Source organism: Bubalus bubalis, chromosome 8, assembly GCF_019923935.1.
Source record: "Bubalus bubalis isolate 160015118507 breed Murrah chromosome 8, NDDB_SH_1, whole genome shotgun sequence".
Taxonomy (NCBI): Eukaryota; Metazoa; Chordata; class Mammalia; order Artiodactyla; family Bovidae; genus Bubalus; species Bubalus bubalis.
In genome coordinates this window covers 53,234,727-53,260,297 of record NC_059164.1, presented here as the reverse complement: position 1 = coordinate 53,260,297, position 25,571 = coordinate 53,234,727, and the positions used below count along the sequence as shown (strand labels likewise).

Below are 25,571 nucleotides of genomic sequence, written 5' to 3'. Positions count from 1 at the left end.
TTGATCATTTGCCCAAGTATATTTTATGTTTTAGTTTTTGAGACCTAGGGAGGGCATTCACTGATACATTACATCTTGAATCTTAGTTTAGAGAGTTTTGAGACAGTGAATCATTTGTATTTTTTTCTTATTCTATCCATTTTTGTGTTTTCTTTTCTTTTCCCCTGTCTCTTTGGCACACACACACTCACACCCACACCCACATACACCCTAACATCACCCCACACCCCACACACAAATAAGCATACACAAGCACTTTGGTGTTATAATTGTTGTTGTTGTTTTACTTTGGAAATGTATAAAATGTGAAAGTGCTTTGTATTTCATTCAGGTTAACCAAAAATTTCTTCTTTGTCTTACTTCGGTCATCTTTTGTTCACCAAGCAAGCACTGGTAGGGCATCATGTAATTAAGAAATGGGGGAAAAAATTTCCCAACCCATGACAACAGCAGATGATAATTAACATTTAAAAATATAGTACCATGCATAATATCGATATTTATCTCAATTCCCAGATGAAGCAAGGAACTGAGGTAAATGCTTTAAAAATTCACCCAAATTGTCCTATCAATTATAATGAGCATGAGAACTTTTTGTTTGAGTATTTGTGTAATTTCATATTATTTTGACTAAATGCACAGAAGTAATATTAGTCGTCAAATCAAAGTGAAGGTGAAATAATGTCTGGTTCATATTAAAGGAGAAAAATAAATCTTCTGGATTCATAGAGAAGGAATGTCCCTTGAAAGTCAAGTCCATTCGCCTTCATTTTAGAAATAAGGAGGTTGAGGCTAAGAGAATTTCCAGTTTTTCTCTGTAATTTCTTTGCTTATATTAAGAGCAAAAGCAACTGGCTTCTCTAACAGACAAAAGCAGAGTTTAAAAGTTAGAGAAGTTTATAATTAAGTGATTTATTTTATTATGAGTCCAAATTAAATGATATCCACATGGCTCTGTCACTTAATCTTGTACCTGTGATGGATTTTAAACTGCAAGGAAAAAGTGAATATAGCCATTTGAAGATGTTAATATCAACAAAATTAGAAGTATTTGAAAATCTCTTACAACTCATGATGTATGAATATGTTACCATGTAATTATCTAGAGCTCTGTACCTTGAAATAGAGCGAAGGTAAGTGCCTGTGATTAGGCCTCATTATACATACTGAACCTATTACAACACATCTCATCTCAAAATGGATTTATAGTAATAAATATTCGTATCAAAAATGTATATGAAAAGTAAATATTTGACTTAAAAACTATAATGGTAAAATAAATTTAATCACAAATATGTTAGATAAATAGGTCCTATCTGCTAATAAATACTAAAATAAAAACATGAGATGTTTGATATATGATCACACACTGATTTTTTTTCCCCTTTCATTAATACTAAATGTTCAAGAGTTTGGTACTATATTTCACTCTCTAATTGAAACTTTTAATTTCCAAATGACAGAAACTTCAAATATATTGTTACCATAGTGAGCATTATTTAAAATATTTTAAACATCATGCATATCCAGGCAGAGACTTTTATTCAACAGCATGAATAAAAGATATACTTACATTTGCCAGTGAGATTTGGGCAAAGAATATTAAAACTGCTGAAAGACATTGTTTCTTGGTGCTCTGGAATATAGCTAGAAACACTTAAAAGACCCTAATGAAATGGTCTTCATCTTGGAGATCTAAATAAAATGTCAAAATAAGGTTAAAAGTTCCCCTAGTCTCTGAGACACAAATATTGAAATACTCTGAGAAATTTGATTTAATTGGTGTCTGGCACCTCCTCAATTGTGAATTATTTACATGGATCCATGTGAAAATCTGGGTATAGATACAGAACTGAAGACTTTTGAGAGTCCTTAGGAACAAGGTAGAAATGAGATCAGTATTGTTTTTTCAGAATAGAATCTTGGGCCCATTCTGGAATATTCCAGGAGCCCAAGCAAAGCCTGGTATAAGACTGACTTCTGGGAGAAATTACAGCAGAGTCATCAAGAGGTGGGCTTTAGGATCCTACAGACTTAAATCCTAGTCTGAAATCTAGCTTCTTTACCAGTAACCTTTAAGATATTGGCTAAATTACTTAATCTTCCTAAGCCTTTGTTTTCTCATCTATTAAACAGTAACATCTATTTTAAAAGGTTATTGTGCAGATAAAATAAGGTCAATCTATACAGAGGGCTTTGCATAGCACCCACCACATAGTAAATGTACAATTCTACCATTCAACATGTGCTTCTGTGGATCAGTAGGATGGGCTACACAATTTTTGGCACCCAGCAGAAAATGAAATGTGGGTTCCTTGTCCAAAAATCAGGGAAAAGTTCCATTAAAAGTATCAACTATAAAGTCTTTTCTTTCTTCATTCTTTTCTCTTTTGATGTGTCATTATTTTTTGTGTTTTTTTTTGTTTTGTCTTTTTGCAATTGTTTTAATTAAGAAAAAATTAAAATATTTAATTAGCATGAATTTTACTCATCATTATGTTGTGCAGTGTCAATTTTAAATGAAAGTGTAAGAGCATTTAATCCATATCCAGACTACCCAAAATTTGCATTTCATTTTAATTCATATCTCATACCTCACATATGTATATACTTTGTTTTCAATAAAACAGTAGAAATATTGCAGAGAACTAATTCAACTGTTTTTATTTCACTTCTTAATATGTACACATTCTATTAGCACTGTCTCCTTTTGTCCTTAGTAAGGGAGGACCAAAGAGAGAAGGAACTGTGTTTTTCCTTATCTTCCCTTTCCTTGTACGTAATTTTCTGTGTTAAGTGATGGACTAGGGAAGTAACATGGTAATAGATTTCCTGGGCCATTCATGTTTCTTAGAACTCCATTGTTCTTTGCATTTTTGAAGCGAATTCTGGCTTAGATAGAAAGTGTGGTCTCCTGGGGCGGTCAATGCCCCATTTACCTTATAAGTAAGTAAATAAGAAATTCACTTAATTGTAATAACTTTGAGTCTTCTTGAGTTCCATGTATGTGGGTCTGTCAGAATTTTCTGCTCATGGGACATCACAAACATAATATGAGAATGGGGCTGCAAAGAAGACATATTTTGAGTGAATTTCTTCTACTTACATCATGCTTCATTGTCCCATTACTTAAAAAGCACAGGTTCAAAGATAAAATTATTATTGTCTAGATGGTGACAGCAGTATTAAACTAAACAGAAGGCCAAGTGAAGTTGCACAGGTTATGTATCCATAAAGCCAGCCCTTTGGATCAGGTATTGTTTTATGTGCTGAGAAACCATGCTAACAGTTCAGTCCATGCCATTGTTTCATGGAACTTACTAGGAAATGAATAGTTCAATGAAGAAAATTCAGAAGATGACAGAGTAATTAAGAAAATAAAATAGGAAGAAGCATTGGTTGAATGTTACAGATCAGTGATGGGATGGGCCACTTTAGATAGGGTTATTAAGAAAGACTTATCTCCAGAGCTGACATTTGAGCAGATACCTGCATGACAAATCATGCTATACAAAGATGTGAGGGAAGCAAGTTGCTGCCAGAAGGAAAAACAGGCACTGTGTTTCTAAGTGGAGCATGTGCTTGGTGAATTTCACTGCTGCTCATAGTGCTGTGTCTGGAATGAGCTGGCACATTGCTACTTAAAGTGTGATCCCAGGACCAGTACCATCAGCATCACTTTGGAGCTTTTTACAAATATAAGAATTACATCCCCCTCTCCTGTGGACACGACTGAGCGACTTCACTTTCATGCATTGGAGAGGGAAATGGCAACCCACTCCAGTGTTCTTGCCTGGAGAATCCCAGGGACGGGGGAGCCTGGTGGGCTGCCATCTATGGGATCATACAGAGTCGGACACAACTGAAGCAACTTAGCAGCAGCAGCAGCAGCAGCAGCTCCAAACTGACTAAATGAAAATCTTAACAGGCAAAATTCTGCATTTTTAGCAAGACCTCAGTGGTTTTGTTTGCACATTACTGTTTGAAAGGGACTTCTCTAAAGGACCAGAATGTGTGAAATCTAATGAATCAGTGAGATGAGCTTGGAGAGGATTTGGGGGCTAGATCTTATAGACTTATTAACCAGAGAAAGGAATTTAACTTTTATTCTAAATGTGAAAAACTATGGAAGAGTTTTAAAGGAGAGTATTTGAGGGCCATGAATAATTTTTAGGCTTGGGAACCATAGAAAGGGTATGCTGCTGCTGCTGCTAAGTCGCTTCAGTCATGTCCGACTCTGTGCGACCCCATAGACGGCAGCCCACCAGGTTCCCCCGTCCCTGGGATTCTCCAGGCAAGAACACTGGAGTGGGTTGCCATTTCCTCCTCCAATGCATGAAAGTGAAAAGTCAAAGTGAAGTCGCTCAGTCGTGTCCAACTCCTAGCGACCCCATGGACTGCAGCCTACCAGGCTCCTCCGTCCATGGAATTTTCCAGGCAAGAGTACTGGAGTGGGGTACCATTGCCTTCTCCAAAGAAAGGGTATAGAAATGCTTAAAAAAAAGAAAAAAGAGAAATGTGAGACCAGTTCACCACTTTCCAAATTAGGGTTTCTCACTGTTGGAAATGGCATACCATAGTATGCATGCATGCTTAGTCATGTCCAACTCTTTGTAGATCCCACGGACTATATAGCCTGCCAGGCTCTGTTGTCCATAGAATTTTCCAGGCCAGAATACTGGAGTCAGTTACCATTTCCGACTTCAGGGGATCTTCCTGACTCAGGATCAGACCCATGGCTCTTGTGTCTCCTGCGTTGGCAGGTGGATTCTTTGCCAGCTGTGAAGCCCAGAAGTGGCATAGAACAACCATATAGCTCACCCAGGGGTTCTGATCCTGCACACAGAACAAAGCACAGTGGCTCATTGTGTCACAGTATTGTATGACATTTACATTTCTGTCTTTTCTACTAGCCCAAAATTCTTCTATAGCATAAACCACATTTTGACCTTCTTTTTACCCTAAGGTCCTTGTGTGTGCAATTATGTATTTATTGATTTATGTTGATTGAGAAAGTGTGATGCAAAGATACAGGGAATTTGGATGTTCTTACAGAATATTAGCCTATCCTCAGCTCTCCTTCATTTTCTCATGCTGTGGACATATCAACATAAATAATGCAGTAGCAGGAGAAAAATGATGAAGTATTTGAACCTGTGACTTTTAGTTGAATAACCAATATATACTTAATTTTTTAAAGCTTTTTTAAAGGAGACTTTTTACAATTCTTTGTTACTATTTTGGAACTAAGCATTTGTTCTCTGAAATGTGTTACAAGGGCCCAGGAGGGCAGTATTGAGAGGCCCATACACAAACCATGCAAATGACAAATGGTTATCTTCCCTGGCATCCCCTGTCCTTGGACTTGTTTTCAGAACCTCTTGCCATCTTCTTAGACTCTTGGTTCCTAAACTTAGAATCCATCCTTCTCTAGAAAAATTCAAGAGGCTCTCATGCTGCTACTTCCAACTCTGCCCATGGGAAACTTGACCTCCCCTGCCCAGGAGGAGGGACAGGGTCTCATATGCTATTTTCAGTTGTTTCTACTAGTGATTAAAAGCTGAGTTACAGTCAAAGTTGTAATCCATTATATAAAACTATAAAGGACTATATAAGAGTAATTGATTACTATTTTTTTATTTATGAAATATTACAATATTTTGTTTCTCACTGGTTGATTGACATGTTAAGCCTCCCTGGCATCCCTGTGTACCCTATTTGAAAGAGAATTATGACTTTTTTTTTTAAATTAGTGAATCATAGTTTGATTAGATAGTCTGAATCACATTGTACTATATAAACTTTTATTAAATCTAGTTTCATTTCACTGCTGACAACATAGAGAACAAAACAGGTTGGCTATCAATGTATTTATTAAAGTGTCAGTGCTGGAATTTCCTTTGAATTTATTAAAAAATTATGCTTTAAAGCTGAATCTCTTTGAGTCACCCTTTAAAATATTATAACAGGTTCTCTTTTCATCAGTGAAAGTTTTGGTTTGCCCACATGGATTCACTCTGAGCACATAATCATTTCAGTAACTTGTGAGTAAGTGTCAAACATTCTGTGCTGAAACAGGGTGCCAACTGTGATTGGCTTAATGGATGCCTCTTCCTGTTCCAGACATCCATCATCTCTATGGCTGTCTGTCTTCACCAAAGGACTAGGACTTTTCTTCCTTTCTAGCCTAGTCACTAGGTACAATAAACATATTTCTCTTGGAGATTTTATCAGTGTCAGTTTATGAACACAAAATCCCTCAGGCAAAAGATAATCTTTCACGTGCTTAAGAGGTTTTTTTTAACATATATATATATATATTTAAGATATATATATATATATATACACATATGCATTGAGGCTTCATTGCTGCATGCGGGCATTCTCTAGTTGCAGTGAGTGGTTTCTCTTGTGGTCCAGGGCACATACGCTTCAGTAGTTGAAGCTTACAGGCTCAGTAGTTGTGGTACATGGTCTTAGTTGCTCTGTGGCACGTGGAATCTTCCAGGACCAGGAATCGAACCTGTGTCCCCTGCACTGACAGGCAGATTCTTATGCACTGTACCACCAGGGAAGTTCAGGAATTTTATTTATTTCTTTTGCAATATAAATAAAAGATTGAGACTTCTTGCTATCCTAGCCATCAGAGGTGTACCTTTGCTTTTTGGTGCCAGATTTTTTAAAATCTGGCTTCTCAGGACTTTATATACATCAAATTTTAAGCATTACAAAAATAGAAATCATATCTGTAAGTAGTAAATTACTAGAAGAAAATAAGCATCAAAAGATGCATCAACCTCACCTAGCTATGTATGCCACTGGTGTAAAATCCTGAACGCATGACAATCCTTTGTGTTCCATTTACTTATACGATAGCTACTCTGAGTACTTCCAAATCTGTCACCATCTCTTGTATGACTTGTAAAGCTACACAGCTTCTACCCCTTTACTGAGAAATTTTACTGCTGAGGCCATTTAACTTCATGCTAGATTCTGGACCACATCTTTTTTCTCTTGGAGTGAAAATATCACTGGTTACAAATGAGTCCTGGATCAAGACTTGCCTAGGCCCTCTGACTTGCAGCCTGGAATCTTACTTTCATACCTGAACCTCTACAGTGACTGGAATAATTTTCCTTGGGCCCATATTTTTCTGCTAAAGCTTCCCTGAGCCCATTTGATCAAGCCAATCTCAGTTCACCCAACTTTCCCCACTCCACACAACTTTTCCCACTCCCTAGCAAATGCTGTCACTTCCTTGAGTGCCCATGCAAGTTTAACAAGAACTGATACTTAGACTTTGTTCTATCACTTCAGCTAACAGTACTCATGTCCTTCCTGTCTTGTGTGGTTCTAGACTTATCTTTAGTTGAATATTCGCATTTCCTTACATTGAACACTAATCCTTGGCCTCTCTCCCATGATCAGTGCCCCGGCCTCACTCTAACTGTATGAATACAGCTGGATTTTTTTACGGTTAGGCTCTTTACACACTCATCCTATTGCTTGTGTTTGAACTATGAAGAGGTAGAGGGATTCTTGTCTTCCCTGGTGGCTCAGTGGTAAAGAATCTGTCTGCAATGCAGGAGACATGGGTCAGGAAGTTCCCCTGGAGAAGGAAATGGCATCCCACTCTAGTATTCTTGCCTGGAAAATCCCATGGACAGAGAAACCTGGCAGGCTACAGTCCATGGAGTCACAAGAGTTGGACAAGCACTTTTTCTAAATACCAGACACAAAAATAACTGGAATGAGTGAACATGTTTTTTGTGCTTAAAAAATTAATTCCCTGTTTAGATACAAAAAAGATCAAGATAGCTTGTGACCTTAAAACAATAAAAATGATTGGAAAAAAAACACAACAGGAAATAGTGGTTTGGGGCAGAAGTTAAGAACCATAGCTAGTAGAAGCAAAAAGAGAATTCTGTGGCACGATGTAATTTTTATTGTTTCTGATCCTAAATGTCACTATGAAGACTTGAGTAGTTCTCCCTTGTATTGATTAAAAGGAAGGACACCATGTTAAATCTTAAAGAGAGAAAAGATGACTGACATTTAGTGAATATCTATTTGGGCATGACTTCATCTAGGACACTTTTACATTGTTCAAACACATTCTACTAAGAGATGTCTACAAACTTCAATTTAGCACTTACTGAAATTATACATTTGTTCTCTGTGCCCTGCTAGACAATAAGCTCCTTGAATATAGAGATTTCTTGATCATCTTTCCTTATCATTCATTTTTCTGTTCAAATGTTCACCTCCTAGATGGTATCATTTCTGGCTATTGTTTCTAAAGCAGACATATTCCCCAAGTCACCTACTCATTCTGCTTTATTTTCTTCCTAATGCCTATCACTTACTTGAATTTATGTTGAATTAGATCTTGGTTTCCTTGTTTATTTTCTGAATATTTTATTAAAATATAAGCTATGAGAACAAGAAATTTGTCAGCCTGGTTCAAAGATTTAACCTTAGTCTTTAAGACCGTGAGTAATACATAGTGTTTGCTCAAAATAAATACTGGCTTAATGATGAACTAATTTTTTATACCTGACTCCAGCACAAGTCATAGTTATGTAATAGATACTCTAAATGTTTGTTGAATTGAACTGAACTTCCAAAGTTATCCTACTGGTGAGGAAATTGTAATGAAGAAATTTAAGTAATTTTCTGAAGGTCACAGAGTTAGTAAGTGGAGAATCTAGAACAGGAACCCACATGTGTGCACACATTGTGTATCAGGCAATACTGCTTCAGAGAGCTGTGAGAGTAAAGTCCAGGCATGTGGATTTCTGGTGATGTAGCCTGTGGGCTGCCGTCTATGTGGTTGCACAGAGTCAGACATGACTGACGTGACTTAGCAGCAGCAGCAGCTTATTATAGGATGAAGCTTAGAGAATTTTGAGAGATGAATAGTTATTCTCAAATGAGTTTTATACAACGATAGAATGAAAGCCAATTCATGAGTTCTTTGTATTACTAACTGAAAAAAAAAAAAAATTCATAGGCTTTACCAACTAGATGTGAGTGATACAGAGTTAATATTATGTTATAAAAGTTGAACTCAAACTATATTTTCTTTCAGTGGGCCAACTTGCACATGGAAGTGGGCCAAGTGAGTACCTTTTAGAAGGCCTAAATTTTTTTCTTAAAAGGACTCTTGAAATTGCTCCAGTTCTTGAAAAAACTGTACTTGATGTAAAATGCTTCATTATACAACATGGAAAATGAATTTGTCCTAAAAAAACGGTAATGACAGATTTTAATAATGGAAGTGAGTTGACCAGAAATGTATCTATGTGCCCTGTGAAATATTTAATTATTTTGAAAAGTAGTTTATCATGATGGCCAATGATGGTGAGTGGGCTGCAAAATGCAGCCAAAGTAGGTGAATGAATTGACCTGTTGAATGAGATTTTTGGTATTTGTTTACCTGAATAATAATGTTTACGAAATGTATGGTAATAAATTTTACTAAGCTGCTGCTTCTGACAATAATTAATAACTACTGTCAGCTGCTTCTGAAAGTCTGCTCTTAGTTAGACATAATAAAGAACATACATTACGAGAATGATTCATGAATTCCTGGTGTAGTGGAAATAACATGTGCTATAGAGTCAATCCAACCTAGTTTGGAATTTTAATTATGCCACTTACTAGAGGAAGTTACCTCTCTTCTTCATAAAGTTGTGAAAAGGAAATGGAATAATACATGTGGAATATCTACCTAAATATCTACCTAAATCAGTAGATAGGATTCAACAACTCTTCTGTAGCCTGGACACAAACTCCACATTGTGTGCCCTGAGTTTGACTCCAAGCTAGAACATTAGTAAAGAATCTGATCTTCATTTGTATCTCTAGGGGGGTCGCACAGAGTCAGACACAACTGAAGCGACTTAGCAGCAGCAGCAGCAGCAAGAACATGAAAAATACTCTAATTCAAAGCTCACTTTAATATTTCCTAAACACTCTCTTGTTTCCTCCATATTTTTAAAGTTCTCACAGCTTCTCTGGTGCCTGTCATTTAACACTGTTATCTCTCAAATAACAACAACAAATGAAACATATATTTTTCTACACTGAGTTCATGTAATTACTGGATTTGCTTCATTCATGATTGCGTGTGTGTGAGTGCATGCTCAGTCTCATCAGCCATGTCTGACTATTTAGGACCCTGTGGACTGTAGCCCGCCAGGCTTTTCTGTCCATGGTATTCTCCAGGCAGGAATACTGGAGTAGGTTGCCATGCCCTCCTCCAGGGGATCTTCCCAACCCAGGGGTTGACTCGTGTCTCCTGCATTGCAGGCAGATTCTTTACCACTTAAGATACCAGGGAAGCCCGGTGTCTGCTAAATGCTGGGGGCAAGTGTCTAGTTGCTTATAGGGAATTTCATTGTGATATCTTCTATGTAATAAAATTAAATCAAGGCATTCAGCCTTCAATCCAAAACTGAGCTTTGTAGGGTTGTTGGAAGTTTTATTTGAGCTTCTCCTAAGCTACTAGTGACTTTCCCATGCAAAATTCTTCCCAACATCTCGACTCCAAGCTCCATCACTCAAACTTGTTTTTGCTGTATGGCCAAGATAGTCACAGAGAAAATCAGAGAGATCTTTTGGGGTTACAAAGAAATCCAAATCCAAAGTTGCTTAATAAATCTTAGCTAGAATTTGTTTCTTCTTCTTCAGTTTTGAAGTAGAACAAGACCAGTCCTTCAAGTCGTGTTCTGTCTGCTGATGAAAGGCTTATAGTGAACACAGAGCTGGAGCACTCCCAACCTTCTTACTGATTTTCAGCTATAGATCCCAGCCTCTATGCACTCTGCTGTATATTTGTTCTAGGTAATGTCTAACAAAGAGATCAAGTCAAGATCCCTTTACATCAGAGAATCCTCCCAATATATCCTTGCTCAACCTCTGCCATTTCTCAGCATTTAGAAGCCAACACTTTTGCAGCATCTGAATTCCAAGAGTAAGTAATATTTTAAGTCTCTGCTCCTATCCAAGGCCCAGTGTTGCCTGAAATTCTTTGTTTCTGGCAGGAAGTAGCCCTGTGAGTCGTTCCAAAGCCTACTTAGGTGCAGACCACAAGATGGCAGCCATGTTCCGGGCCTTTCACTTCTGCGGAAGAGTTGAGCAGCATCCCTGCACCAGTGTGAGTAGCTCTGATAGTGTGTCTTCTTTCCATCAAAACTATATGCCTATAGATATTGAGTTTAAAATTAATTTTCATCTCACAACTTCATGAGCAAATTTTGAAAGTTGTACATGATGTCATAAAAATCTGATTTTCTTCCTAAAAGAGCCATTCTTTCTTCCTAAAATATCCAAGCATTCTTCCTCCAGAACAGAAATTTCAACATCTGTGTTGTGTCACCATGTCTCGCTAATGTTGAAGTTGGATTCTTAGATGCATAACATTTAATGTTTGGACAATGGGCACGTTTTCCCCCACAGAATTCTAGCAGGAAGGTGGATGATTTCTCTGACTCAAGCCTAGATGGTAATGTTTTAATCTGAGATGTATTTAAGCATATCACTGAAAAGTCAAACTCTTTAAGGAACATCCAAGACATAAGAGCTAGGATCCAATAAGAACCACCATTTTTTCTTGCTTTATTGAGAAATACTTGATATGTAACGGTGTATAAGTTTGAGGTATATGACATTGTGACTTAGTGCACATATGTATTGTAAAATGACAACCCCACCTTGGTTAGTTAACACATCCATCACCTGACAGAATTACTTTTTTGTGTGGTGGGAACATTTAAGATCTACTGTCTTAGAAACTTGCAAGTATATAATTCATCATTGTTAACTATAATCACCAAGCTGTACATTGCATCTCCAGAAATCACTCATCATATAAGTGAAAGTGTATGACCTTGGACCACCATCTTCTCATTTCCTGGAACTACCAGCCCCTGGCAACTACCATTCCAGTCTCTGTTGCTCTTAGTTTGGCTGTTTTAAAAATAGATTCCACATGTAATTGAGACCATGCAGTGTTTAGGGTCCCACCGTTAACAGAGTTGTATTCAAGGAAACACAATCACATTTTCAGAAATCCTTTCGTTTGTATTTACCTTGCACCCTATCATCTGCTTCTACCAGGAAATGTTAATAGTTGACTTAGAAAAAATGTATATCTATTTTCTGAACCCATGTCAAGATTTCATATTACTCTTCAAAGAGCAGGATGATTCCTAACTCCTTTGCCCTCAGAACAAGTTTGAAGTCCTTTGTCCTAAACTCTTCAGTTACCAGATTTATAATCACCTTACTCCTCCCACACAGTTCCCTCCTTTTGCACTCCTCTCTGTGTCTTCAGCTAAGGTACAGGAGGTGTTTGTTATTACTCTCAGATAAGGGACAGAGATCTGTCCTTCTTCAGTCCATGGGGGATCCAGAGTGTACCTCTTTTCCTGCTCCCTCTCTGGTCAATGGATGCAGCAGCATGGATGTGGCATGCATGCACATCGCTCAGCTGTGTTGCAGCTCCACGGTGCTGTCCTATTTATTTCCTTTTCATTTACCCTCTTTCATTTCTTTTCTTTTTCTATGGATATTTCTCTTTTGAACTTTGTTTTTTGTTGTTGTTTTTTTTTTTGGTTGATAGTTGCAAAAAATAAAACTATGTTGGCTTAATATGAAATACTCAGTTATGGAATAGTGGTTTCCAAACTCAAGTTCATTATCAGAATCTTAGTAAAAAGTTAAAGACTACATCTTGGCAGGTCCATTCTCATAGACTAGTATATCTGGTGTGAGGTTCAGATACCTGTATTTAAAAAAAAGAAAAAAATACTCCATGGATGATTCTAGTGGCTGAACCCTGTTTAAAGCCTTTTAGCTTTCAATTCCTAGTACCTAACTCAGGGCCTAGTTAGTAGATGTTAAACGTATATCATTGCACAGTTCTTAGTTAATTGATAGTGTAGCAAATAGGCCTGATAATTGGTGACATTTGCCACTATGTTGTAAGAGCAGAAAGTTAAACATTCCTCAAGAAAGTGCTTCCTTACTATGAAAAATTTGGAGAAAATCTGCGTTCATTAGCAATAAACATGTTTACATACAGCAGAGCTTCTCAGATCTTTTAAGATGCTAGGTGAACTTTGAATCTTCAGGGGTTTTGTGTATCATCAAGCTTAGTTGACTCAGCATCCATCCCTTTCAAGTTACTTTTTTATTTTATTTTACTTCAGGGAGCATCTTTGTCTACCAGTGTTATGCAGAAGACAGTTTGGAGAAAGATACTCTAAGACTGGGTGGGACATTGACAAGGCTGTCTGCTGGCACACATCTGTGTGGGTTCTTTGGATCAAATCCTTTCTACTTTGACTGCACGTTGGAATTACCTGGGGGATTTTTAAAACTCAGGGAAGTCTGGGCGTCACACAAAGCCAACTTAATCAAAATCTCTAGAGGAAAGGCCAAGTACTAGAATTAAAAAAATCCTCAGATAATTCTCGTGCTGATGAGGTTGCAAACCATTGCTTAGAAAGCAAAATGCTAGCTATATTCTAAGTTATTGGCTACCAGTAATAGTTAACATTTACTGACTTTGTGCTAAGCATTTTCCTCCTATATTCTTTAACTAAATCCTCATGGGTTTTTTTTTTTATAATGCAGATCCCATTATTATCCCCATTTACAGATGATAAAACTAACGCATTAGGGAGAAAGAGCAGTTTGGCCAAGAACATGCAAGCTGTAAGTTAGGGGCTTCGTGTCTAGGCACTGTGATTCCAGAACTTGGACATCTAACCAGTACTTCCCTAAACTCTTCTTTTGACAGACTCTATATGATTAAAATTAATACATTATCTTCACTCACTATACAAAAATGCTAGCAGGAAATAAAATCAACTCTAGTGCTAAGTTCTACCCACAAAATCAAACACTTTAGTATTTTGACCATAGTAATATATTTTTGTGTTTTTTAATCTACTCCATCAGATAACTTATGTTAATAATTGCACATGTAGAACATAACAAAACTTGTTCCCCATTCTCCCTCCCACATTTGACAGTGAAATATGGAATTGATTTTGGCCAAATCTTCATGCAAGTAAAAATACATTAAGGGCAATTCAGGTAGTCAAAATAACTCAGCCCTACTTTCTCTTAGGTCATAAAACTGTATATGCTGAATTCACATCAACTAAGTATTAAAAAAAATCCTTTAATCTAATTATCATTCCCTATTATTGCCAAACCTCAGTTGAATGGACTCCAAATAATGGAACTTTTAAATAATTGAGGACATTTTTAAACATTTTATTTCTTCCTCATTGAGAAATAAAGGAAGAGCAAGTAATTTGAAATCAGAAGCCTTCAAAGTTGTATGGCTATTATTCCTTCTGTTGAAATTCTATTCCACTAATTATCTGCATATTTAAATAGTGTTAGTTTTCTCTTGGAATCCTTTAGAAATCAATACAGAGCTGTCTGGTATGACCCCAGAACCAGGAAGATAGCTAATTTCCCATTTGGAATTTAGAACATGCAAACTTGTATTGTTGTTTATTATTCTTTCTCTCTTAAACATCCGCACTGCTGCTTCAATTAGACATTAAGTCCCTATGTTCTATACATTCTTTCTATTTTGATTCTCAGCTCCTAGCAATAAACACATAAGGATGGTTGGATTCTGTGGGAGTACAGAACCAATCTCCTGTGCAACTGGCTTTTACAGCTGTGACAAACAAGCAAATTGATATTCTTAAGGAATTTTAAGGTCATGAATCAATAAAAACTACTAAATTATTATTGACATATGTTTACTATGCAGTATTTACAATGCTATTCTTACTATTTGTTTTGAAATATATAGGCTATAATGTGGCCACATTCTCTGTGTTTATACTATATTAATGTTACAGGCTATATTCCCTCTCCTCAAATTCATATTTGAGCAGCCGTGAAGAGATACCCCACGCCCAAGGTAAGAGAAACCCAAGTAAGACAGTAGGTGTTGCAAGAGGGCATCAGAGGGCAAACACACTGAAACCATACTCACAGAGAACCAGTCAATCTAATCACACTAGGACTACAGCCTTGTCTAACTCAATGAAACTAAGCCATGCCCGTGGGGCAACCCAAGACGGGCAGGTCATGGTGGAGAGATCTGACAGAATGTGGCCCACTGGAGAAGGGAATGGCAAACCATTTCAGTATTCTTGCCTTGAGAACCCCATGAACAGTATGAAAAGGCAAATTGATAGGATACTGAAAGAGAAACTCCCCAGGTCAGTAGGTGCCCAATATGCTACTGGAGATCAGTGGAGAAATAACTCCAGAAAGAATGAAGGGATGGAGCCAAAGCAAAAAGAATACCCAGCTGTGGATGTGACTGGTGATAGAAGCAAGGTCTGATGCTGTAAAGAGCAATATTGCATAGGAACCTGGAATATCAGGTCCATGAATCAAGGCAGAATGGAAATGGTCAAACAGAGATGGCAAGAGTGAATGTCGACATTCTAGGAATCAGCGAACTGAAATGGACTGGAATGGGTGAATTTAACTCAGATGACCATTATATCTACTACTGTGGGCAGGAATCCCTCAGAAGAAATAGAGTAGCCATCATGGTCAACAAAAGAGTCTGAAATGCAGTACTTGGATGCAATCTCAAAAATGACAGAATGATCTCTGTTCGTTTCCAAGGCAAACCATTCAATATCACAGTAATCCAAGTCTATGCCCCAACCAGTAACACTGAAGAAGCTGAAGTTGAACGGTTCTATGAAGACCTACAAGACCTTTTAGAACTAACACCCAAAAAAATGTCCTTTTCATTATAGCGGACTGGAATGCAAAAGTAGGAAGTCAAGAAAAACCTGGATTAATGGCAAATTTGGCCTTGGAATACAGAATGAAGCAGGGCAAAGACTAATAGAGTTTTGCCAAGAAAATGCACTGGTCATAGCAAACACCCTCTTCCAACAACACAAGAGAAGACTCTACAATGGACATCACCAGATGGTCAACACCGAAATCAGATTGATTATATTCTTTGCAGCCAAAGATGGAGAAGCTCTATACAGTCAGCAAAAACAAGACCAGGAGCTGACTGTGACTCAGACCATGAACTCCTTATTGCCAAATTCAGACTGAAATTGAAGACAGTAGGGAAAACCACTAGACCATTCAGGTATGACCTAAATCAAATCCCTTATGGTTATACAGTGGAAGTGAGAAATAGATTTAAGGACCTAGATCTGATAGATAGAGTGCCTGATGAACTATGGAATGAGGCTCATGACATTGTACAGGAGACAGGGATCAAGACCATCCCCATGGAAAAGAAATGCAAAAAAGCAAAATGGCTGTCTGGGGAGGCCTTACAAATAGCTGTGAAAAGAAGAGAAGAGAAAAGCAAAGGAGAAAAGGAAAGATATAAACATCTGAATGCAGAGTTCCAAAGAATAACAAGAAGAGGTAAGAAAGCCTTCTTCAGCGATCAATGCAAAGAAGTAGAGGAAAACAACAGAATGGGAAAGACTAGAGATCTCTTCAAGAAAATCAGAGATACCAAAGGAACATTTCATGCAAAAATGGGCTCGATAAAGGACAGAAATGGTATGGACCTAACAGAAGCAGAAGATATTAAGAAGAGATGGCAAGAATACACAAAAGAACTGTACAAAAAAGATCTTCACAACCCAGATAATCACGATGGTGTGATCACTGACCTAGAGCCAGATATCCTGGAATGTGAAGTCAAGTGGGCCTTAGAAAGCATCACTACGAACAAAGCTAGTGGAGGTGATGGAATTCCAGTTGAGCTATTCCAAATCCTGAAAGATGATGCTGTGAAAGTGCTTCACTCAATATGCCAGCAAATTTGGAAAACTCAGCAGTGGCCACAGGACTGGAAACGGTCAGTTTTCCTTCCAGTCCCAAAGACAGGCAATGCCAAAGAATGCTCAAACTACCGCACAATTGCACTCATCTCACACGCTAGTAAAGTAATGCTCAAAATTCTCCAAGCCAGGCTTCAGCAATATGTGAACCGTGAACTTCCTGATGTTCAAGCTGGTTTTAGAAAAGGCAGAGGAACCAGAGTCCGCTGGATCATGGAAAAAGCAAGAGAGTTCCAGAAAAACATCTATTTCTGCTTTTTAACTATGCCAAAGCCTTTGACTGTGTGGATCACAATAAACTGTGGAAAATTCTAAAAGAAATGGGAATACCAGACCACCTGATCTGCCTCTTGAGAAATTTGTATGCAGGTCAGGAAGCAACAGTTAGAACTCGACATGGAACAACAGACTGGTTCCAAATAGGAAAAGGAGTATGTCAAGGCTGTATATTGTCACCCTGTGTATTTAACTTATATGCAGAGTACATCATGAGAAACGCTGGACTGGAAGAAACACAAGCTGGAATCAAGATTGCGGGGAGAAATATCAATAACCTCAGATATGCAGATGACACGACCCTTATGGCAGAAAGTGAATAGGAACTAAAAAGCCTCTTGATGAAAATAAAAGTGGAGAGTGAAAAAGTTGGCTTAAAACTCAACATTCAGAAAATGAAGAACATGGCATCCGGACCCATCACTTCATGGGAAATAGATGGGGAAACAGTGGAAACAGTGTCAGACTTTATTTTTCTGGGCTCCAAAATCACTGCAGATGGTGACTGTAGCCATGAAATTAAAAGACGCTTACTCTTTGGAAGGAAAGTTATGACCAACCTAGATAGCATATTCAAAAGCAGAGACATTACTTTGCCAAGAAAGGTCTGTCTAGTCAAGGCTATGGTTTTTCCAGTGGTCATGTATGGATGTGAGAGTTGGACTGTGAAGAAAGCTGAGTGCCGAAGAATTGATGCTTTTGAACTGTGGTGTTGGAGAAGACTCTTGAGAGTCCCTTGGACTGCAAGGAGATCCAACCAGTCCATTCTGAAGGAGATCAGCCCTGGGATTTTTTTGGAAGGAATGATGCTAAAGCTGCAACTCCAGTACTTTGGCCACTTCATGCGGAGAGATGACTCATTGGAAAAGACTCTGATGCTGGGAGGGATTGGGGGCAGGAGGAGAAGGGGATGACAGAGGATGAGATGGCTGGATGGCATCACTGACTTGATGGACGTGAGTCTGGGTGAACTCCAGGACTTGGTGATGGACAGGGAGGCCTTGCGTGCTGTGATTCATGGGGTCACAAGAGTCGGACATGACTGAGCGACTGATCTGATCTGATCTGATCTGAACCTCCAGTATCTCAAGATGTGACAGTATTTGGAAATAAGATCTTTAAAAAGACATTTAAATTGAAATGAGCTCATTAGGGTAAGCCCTAATCCAATATGACTGGTGTCTTTACAGTCATACAGGAGATTGGGATACTAATAAGCTTAAAGAGAAGGCCATGTAAAGACACAGGGAGAAGACAGCCATCTGCAAACCAGAGTAGACATCTCAGAAGAAATCAGACCTGCCTGCATCTTGGCTTAGGACTTCTGGCTTCCAGAATTGTGAAAAATTTCATTCCTATTATTTTAATCTGTGATACTTTAAGACAGGTCTAGCAAACTAATCGGAGAAGGCAATGGCACCCCACTCCAGTACTTTTGCCTGGAGAATCCCATGGATGGAGGAGCCTGGTAGGCTGCAGTCCATGGGGTTGCGAAGAGTCGGACATGACTGAGCGAATTCACTTTCACTTTTCACTTTCATTCATTGGAGAAGGAAATGGCAACCCACTCCAGTGTTCTTGCCTGGAGAATCCCAGGGGCGGGGGAGCCTGGTGGGCTGCGGTCTATGGGGTCACACAGAGTTGGACACGACTGAAACGACTTAGCATCAGCAGCAGCAGCAGCAAACTAATACAATTAATTTAGCTTATTATAGTCTTATGAGCATACTTGGTGTTTCAGGTAAAATAATAGTGTGTTACATTTCTTTAGTACTTTTAATATTATTAAGTTTTCAGCATTCCATATTGTTGTCTCTTTGGGTTTTCATAGCCCCAGGACAGAACACAAGGTAGATCTCAGTTCTAACCTCCTTTCCTGGAATGCAACTTAACCCAAAATGAACAAAACAAATGGTGACCTTCTTAATAAAGGTGTGAGTTTATGTAAAGATGAATTTTTATTTGGGAACTTCTAAAAACTTTCTATTTTACAATGAAAAAAGAGAAGATTTTTTCCCCAAATATATAAAACAAAATATGGGACTTTAGGAACTAAGTACAGTGGATTCTACTGTCACCCTAAAGCTCAGATGAGCCATTGGAGGACTTGGGTGCAGGGTCTGGCCCTCTTGGTAGGGGATGTCAGATCTAGAGACGTGTGTGGACTCCTTGGGTTTTGAACATTAAAGACTAGGATGCTGTACAAATAATTTTGAAAACTTTTACTGATAACCAACATATATTTTTAATTGGCCTTCAAATATATTCTTGTAAAGGACTTACACTCTGGATATCAATAAGTACCAATAATTTTAAAGGGTCTAATATTGTTGTGTAATAGACATTTTCTGTATTTAAGTATTTCATTTTCACCCCTCTCTGTTATGCAGTGTCTTTTGGTTTAGCCCTTTTCTCTTTTGACAGACTTCACATTTCTAAACAGAGCTCTGTCACTTTATCTGTTTAACTTCATAACCTATAAAATGGGTAGAATAATAAACCATGCTTTAATTTAATAATAAAATTTTATTAATAATAAGCAGTAATGTTAATTAATATTAATAATAATAAAATAAATTTTATTTAATAAAGCAGTATTTAATAATACTGTTTTCAGGTTGCAAAGAATGAAGCATATCAAGTATTTACTAGCTTCCTAGTCATATTCTAGGAACTCCAATAATGTAAGTTTTATAACAACAATATCGTTCAAAGGATCTCTATGTAACTATGTTTGAATTCACATAAAGATAATTATCTTGAAGATAATTTTCAGTTTTCTTGAAGTACATCTTCAAAATATAATTAAAAGACCTTTAGATAATATAAAGAAATGAGTATTTCAGATCATATAATGAAAGGCATTTATGTGCAATATTTTGTGCAAACTTCAGAAAAACTTTCTGAATAGGTATTCTTAACTCCTTTTTCAGTTCAGTTCAGTTCAGTTACTCAGTCATGTCTGACTCCTTGCAAAATTCCAAAGCAAATAAGAATATACTCTTTCTGTTCCAAGCCTTTGAATCAGTTCAGTTCAGTTGCTCAGTCGTGTCCGACTCTTTGTGACCCCATGGACTGAAGCACGCCAGGCTTCCCTGTCCATCACTAACTCCTGGAGCTTGCTATCACTCCTTTCCATCGCATCAGCGATGCCATCCAACCATCTCATCTTCTGTCATTCCCTTCTCCTCCTGCCTTCAATCTTTCCAGTATCAGGGTCTTTTCCAATGAGTCAGTTCTTTGCATCAGGTGGTCAGAGTATCTGAACTTCAGCATCCGTCCTTCAAATGAATATTCAGGACTGATTTCCTTTCAGATTGACTGGTTTGATCTCTTTGCAGTCCAAGGGACTCTCAAGAGTCTTCTCCAACACCACAGTTCAAAAGCATCAGTTCTTAAGTGTTCAGCCTTCTTTGTGGTCCAGCTCTCACACTAGGTGGACTTTTGTCCATATGGTAATGTCTGTTTTTAATATGCTGACTAGGTTGGTCATAGCTTTTCGTCCAAGGAGCAAGCATCTTCTAATTTCAAGGCTGCAGTCTCCATCTGCAGTGATTTTGGAGCCCAAGAAAGTAAAGTCTCTCACTTTTTCCATTGTTTCCCCATGTATTTGCCATGAAGTGATGGGACTGGATGCAATGGTCTTTGTTTTTTGAATGTTGAGTTTTAAGCCAGGTTTTTCACTCTCCTCTTTCACTTTTATCAAGCTGCTCTTTTAGTTCCTCTTCACTTTCTGCCATAAGGGTGGTGTCATCTGCGTATCTGAGGTTACTGATATTTCTCCCAGCAATCTTGATTTCAGCTTGTTCTTCTTCCAGTCCAGTGTTTCTCATGATGTACTCTGAATATAAATTAAATAAGCAGGGTGACAATATACAGCCTTGACATAACCCTTTCCCAATTTGGAACCAGTCCATTGTTCCATGCCCAGTTCTAACTGTTGCTTCTTGACCAGCACACAGATTTCTCAGGAGGCAGGTCAGGTGGTCTGGAATTCCCATCTCTTGAAGAATTTTCCACAGTTTGTTGTGATCCACACAGTCAAAGGCTTTGGCGTAATCAGTAAAGCAGAAGTTTTTATGGAATTCTCTTGCTCTTTCTGTGATCCAATGGATATTGACAATTTGATCTCTGGTTCCTCTGCCTTTTCTAAATCCAGCTTGAACATCTGGAAGTTCACGGTTTGCATATTGCTGAAGCCTGGCTTAGAGAATTTTGAGCATTACTTTGCTAGAATGTGAGATGAGTGCAATTGTAGGGTCATTTGAACATTCTTTGGCATTGCCTTTCTTTGGGTTTGAAATGAAAACTGACCTTTTCCCATCCTGTGGCCACTGTTGAGTTTTCCAAAATAGCTGGCAAATTGAGTTCAGCACTTTCACAGCATCATCTTTTAGGATTTGGAATAGCTCAACTGGAATTCCATCACCTCCACTAGCTTTGTTGGTAGTGATGCTTCCTAAGGTCCACTTGACTTTGCAGTCCAGGATGTCTTTTTTCTCAGTTTTCTTTTCTAAGTTATTTGTAAGCCCTCCTCAGACAACCATTTTGCCTTTTTGCAATTCTGTGTTTTGGGGATGCTTTTGATCCCTGTCTCCTGTACAGTGTCATGAAGCTTGGTCCATAGTTCTCTGGGCACTGTGTCTATCTGATCTAATTCCTCCACTGTATAATCATAAGGGATTTGATTTAGGTCATACTTGAATCATATAGTGGTTTTCCCTACTTTCTTAAATTTAAATCTGAATTTGGCAATAAGGAATTCATAATCTGAGCCACAGTCATCTCCTGGTCTCGTTTTTGCTGACTGTATAGAGCTTCTCCATCTTTGGATGCAAAAAATGTAATCAATCTGATTTCGGCATTGACCATCTAATGGTGTCCTTGTGTAGAGTTGTCTCTTGTGTTGTTGGAAGAGGGTGTTTACTCTGACCAGTCCATTCTCTTGGCAAAACTCTGTTAACCTTTGCCCTGCTTCATTTTGCTGAGTTTTCCAAAATAACTGGCAAATTGAGTTCAGCACTTTCACAGCATCATCTTTTAGGACTTGGAATAGCTCAACTGGAATTCCATCACCTCCACTAGCTTTGTTGGTACTGATGCTTCCTAAGGTCCACTTGACTTTGTAGTCCAGTGGAAAAACTCCAAGGCCAAAGTTGCCTGTTACTCCAGGTATCTCTTGACTTCCTACCTTTGCATTCCAGTCCCCTGTGATGAAAAGAACATCTTTTTTGTGTTAGTTCTAGAAGGTCATCATAGAACCATTCAACTTCAGCTTCTTCAGCATTAGTGGTCGGGGCATAGACTTGGATTACTATGATATTGAATGGTTTACCTTGGTTTGCCTTTTTATAGGTGTGACATCTGGGTGTCAGTAGGAACAACCATGAGCTGTCTGGCAAAATCAGAAGTTAGTGAAGCTGAGCTTTGCACAGTGGCTATATCATAGCCAGTGAGGTTTATCTGAGGTACAATTATTGCTGATTGAAAAGTGTCCCACTACACCAAAAGAACTTGAAATGTAGTTGGCATTGTCAATGTTTGAGAGTCTCTGTGGAGAATGAATTTTTTAAAAAAAGAAGGAGAAGTATTATAGTTAAGGAAATTGAAGGTCACACTAGGTTTTTGCTTCAATCTAGTGCTGTTTCCACTATGCCATAGTTGGATTTCAGGGATTTTAACTGGCCATTCTTTCTTAAGTTCTAAAATGAATCACAACATAAATCATAAGATAAAAATCTGTGCACTGTACTGTTTATTTTATTACTTTTTATTTTTCAATAAATAACAAACTGTAATGATGTATACTTGGGGCTCTTAACCTTTCCTGCTTGGGCGTCATATTGGTGTTTCAACACCTAATTCTCTGCCACTCCTGAGGTTCCTCTTACAACACAGGCTTTGTGTTAGCTGCCTCTTTGAGGGACATCATTAGACACTGAGAGAAAGTCCTTGCTAGGTCTCCGGTAATGATGGAAACTTATTGTTCATTCCTTTATAAAGTATTTTCTCTCTTCCTCTCAGATTGCAAATCAAAACTTGATGGACTTCTTCACTAATGCATCATTTTTTCCTCATAGATACTCTTCAACCCTGTAATTAAATACAGTTTTCTCCTTGATGGGTCCAGCTTAGGGCTCATTTTGAGTTCATCCTTTTCAAGTGGACACCACCTCACGGATCCTGTGTCGTGCCCTCACTCCTAGTTCCATCTTTCCTTCCACCTTCATGTTATTTGCCTTCTATTCATCCTACAAGTTGGATATTAATTTTATTTTGCCACACTTCATCTTTTTATATCCTGAAAACCCTTATGGAACAAATCAAGCAAGCAGCGTTGGCTGTTGTACGTAATTAACCATCTGATTTCAGAATACCTGGCTGTTCCAGGGAAAAGCCCAGAGATGTCATGTCTCTTTTTGTTGTTGTTTGTTTTAATCTAGTTTTGATTCACCCAGCCTGCTTACAGGATAACAACCCTTAGGTTCTATAAGAGGTTCAGCACTGCTTCTGGGCAGCAAATAGGCTCATAAAGTGAGTAGGTATCCATGCAGGAAGTTGTAAGCAAGTTTGTCTATGTTAGAATTATTAGGCCACAGAATATTTTGTTGAGGAAAAAGTAGGGAAAAAATAAAGCCTTTCTTATTAGTCATTTGAAAAAGAAGACTAAACAAGGCATTACAAATTATAGCATGGAAAAAATGCTGGGCTAAAAACTGGATTAACCAGAAGATCGAAGACTCTCAGTGAAGTCTCTCATTCATAAATCAAATGATTGGATGAAGATTCTGCTTAGGAAAAAAAAAAAATCATTCCTTTACATAATATGTTAGTCCCTTACAAAACATTTATTTAAAATATTTCAAATAGTGCCATCCAACTGCCTTCCTTTTTCACTGACCTCCTACCTAGCACCTTTAAATTGGGCAGCAGGAGATGCTATAGTGAACATATTACCTTTATAATTTCACAAGCCTCTCAGCTGGAGTTCAGGATCAATTCTCACACTTTAAAAATTCTTTGGCAGACAGGTTTAAACTACATTAACTGACAAATAACCTGAAGTGTAATTTATGGATCTTTCCTCCATGGGAAACAGTTGCAGCTGGTTTTTAATACAAATTGCCTTCCAGTGCTGTAAAACCTAGGCAATCTTAGCAAAACTAACTGATTCCACAAACAAAAACAAAAAAAATAAAACAGAAGAGCAACATCAAAACAGTTGCTAAGTCCATGCATTTAATAAGAGACATTTTCTGGACCTAGCTAGTCCCTTTACATTTTTTATCCTCAGTCTAATTTTTTTGTATTTTTAAAAATTTCATCAATACTTTTCCATTACCTCTCCTCAAAAGGTATTATGGTTACTTCATTATTTATCTTTCCTGATTAGAATATTGTTGCTTCAGTAAAAAAATTTAATGTAATGCATTTAGATGGTGACTGTCTTTGAATTGCATGTGTAAGTTGAACTTTGAACAATGTGGCTTTGAATTTTGCTCGTCCACTTACACGTGGAATTTTTTTTTTTATACTAAATACTACAGTACTACATAATCCAGGGTTGAATCTGGGGATACAGAACCATGGATATGGAGAATGACTGTATGTTATATTTGGATTTTCAACTGCATAAAGAGTTGGCAGTCCTGCATTGTTCAAGGGTCAATGGGAAAAGATGTCAATTTTTTATCTCTTTTATGTGATGGACTCCATAATGTCTATCCAGACTATCTCATGCATCAAGTCTTTATTTGACATCCGCTGGATCATGGAAAAAGGAAGAGTGTTCCAGAAAAACATCTATTTCTGCTTTATTGACTATGCCAAAGCCTTTAACTGTGTGGATCACAATAAACTGTGGAAAATTCTGAAAGAGATAGGAATACCAGACCACCTGACCTGCCTCTTGAGAAACCTATATGCAGGTCAGGAAGCAACAGTTAGGACTGGACATGGAACAACAGACTGGTTCCAAATAGGAAAAGGAGTACGTCAAGGCTGTATATTTGACTTCTATGCAGAGTACATCATGAGAAACGCTGGGCTGGAAGAAGCACAAGCTGGAATCAAGATTGCCGGGAGAAATATCAATCACCTCAGATATGCAGATGACACCACCCTTATGGCAGAAAGTGAAGAGGAACTAAAAAGCCTCTTGATGAAAGTGAAAGAGGAGAGTGAAAAAGTAGGCTTAAAGCTCAGCATTCAGAAAACAAAGATCATGGCATCTGGTGCCATCACTTAATGGGAAATAGATGGGGAAACAGTGGAAACAGTGTCAGACTTTATTTTTCTGGGCTCCAGAATCACTGCAGATGGTGACTGCAGCCACGAAATTAAAAGATGCTTACTGCTTGGAAGGAAAGTTATGACCAGCCTAGATAGCATATTCAAAAGCAGAGACAGTACTTT

General features: G+C 38.0%; 1 long non-coding RNA gene and 1 other non-coding gene across 2 annotated transcripts in view; both read left to right on the top strand.

Moving 5' to 3' along the window:
• Positions 1–25,571, top strand: part of LOC123334712 — a 182,433-nt gene that overhangs the window by 155,925 nt on the left and 937 nt on the right. The gene's annotated exons all lie outside the window — the stretch shown is intronic.
• LOC112586712 lies at positions 22,580–22,716 on the top strand. The gene has a single exon (XR_003111200.1). It is a non-coding gene; the product is annotated as a U4 spliceosomal RNA (small nuclear RNA).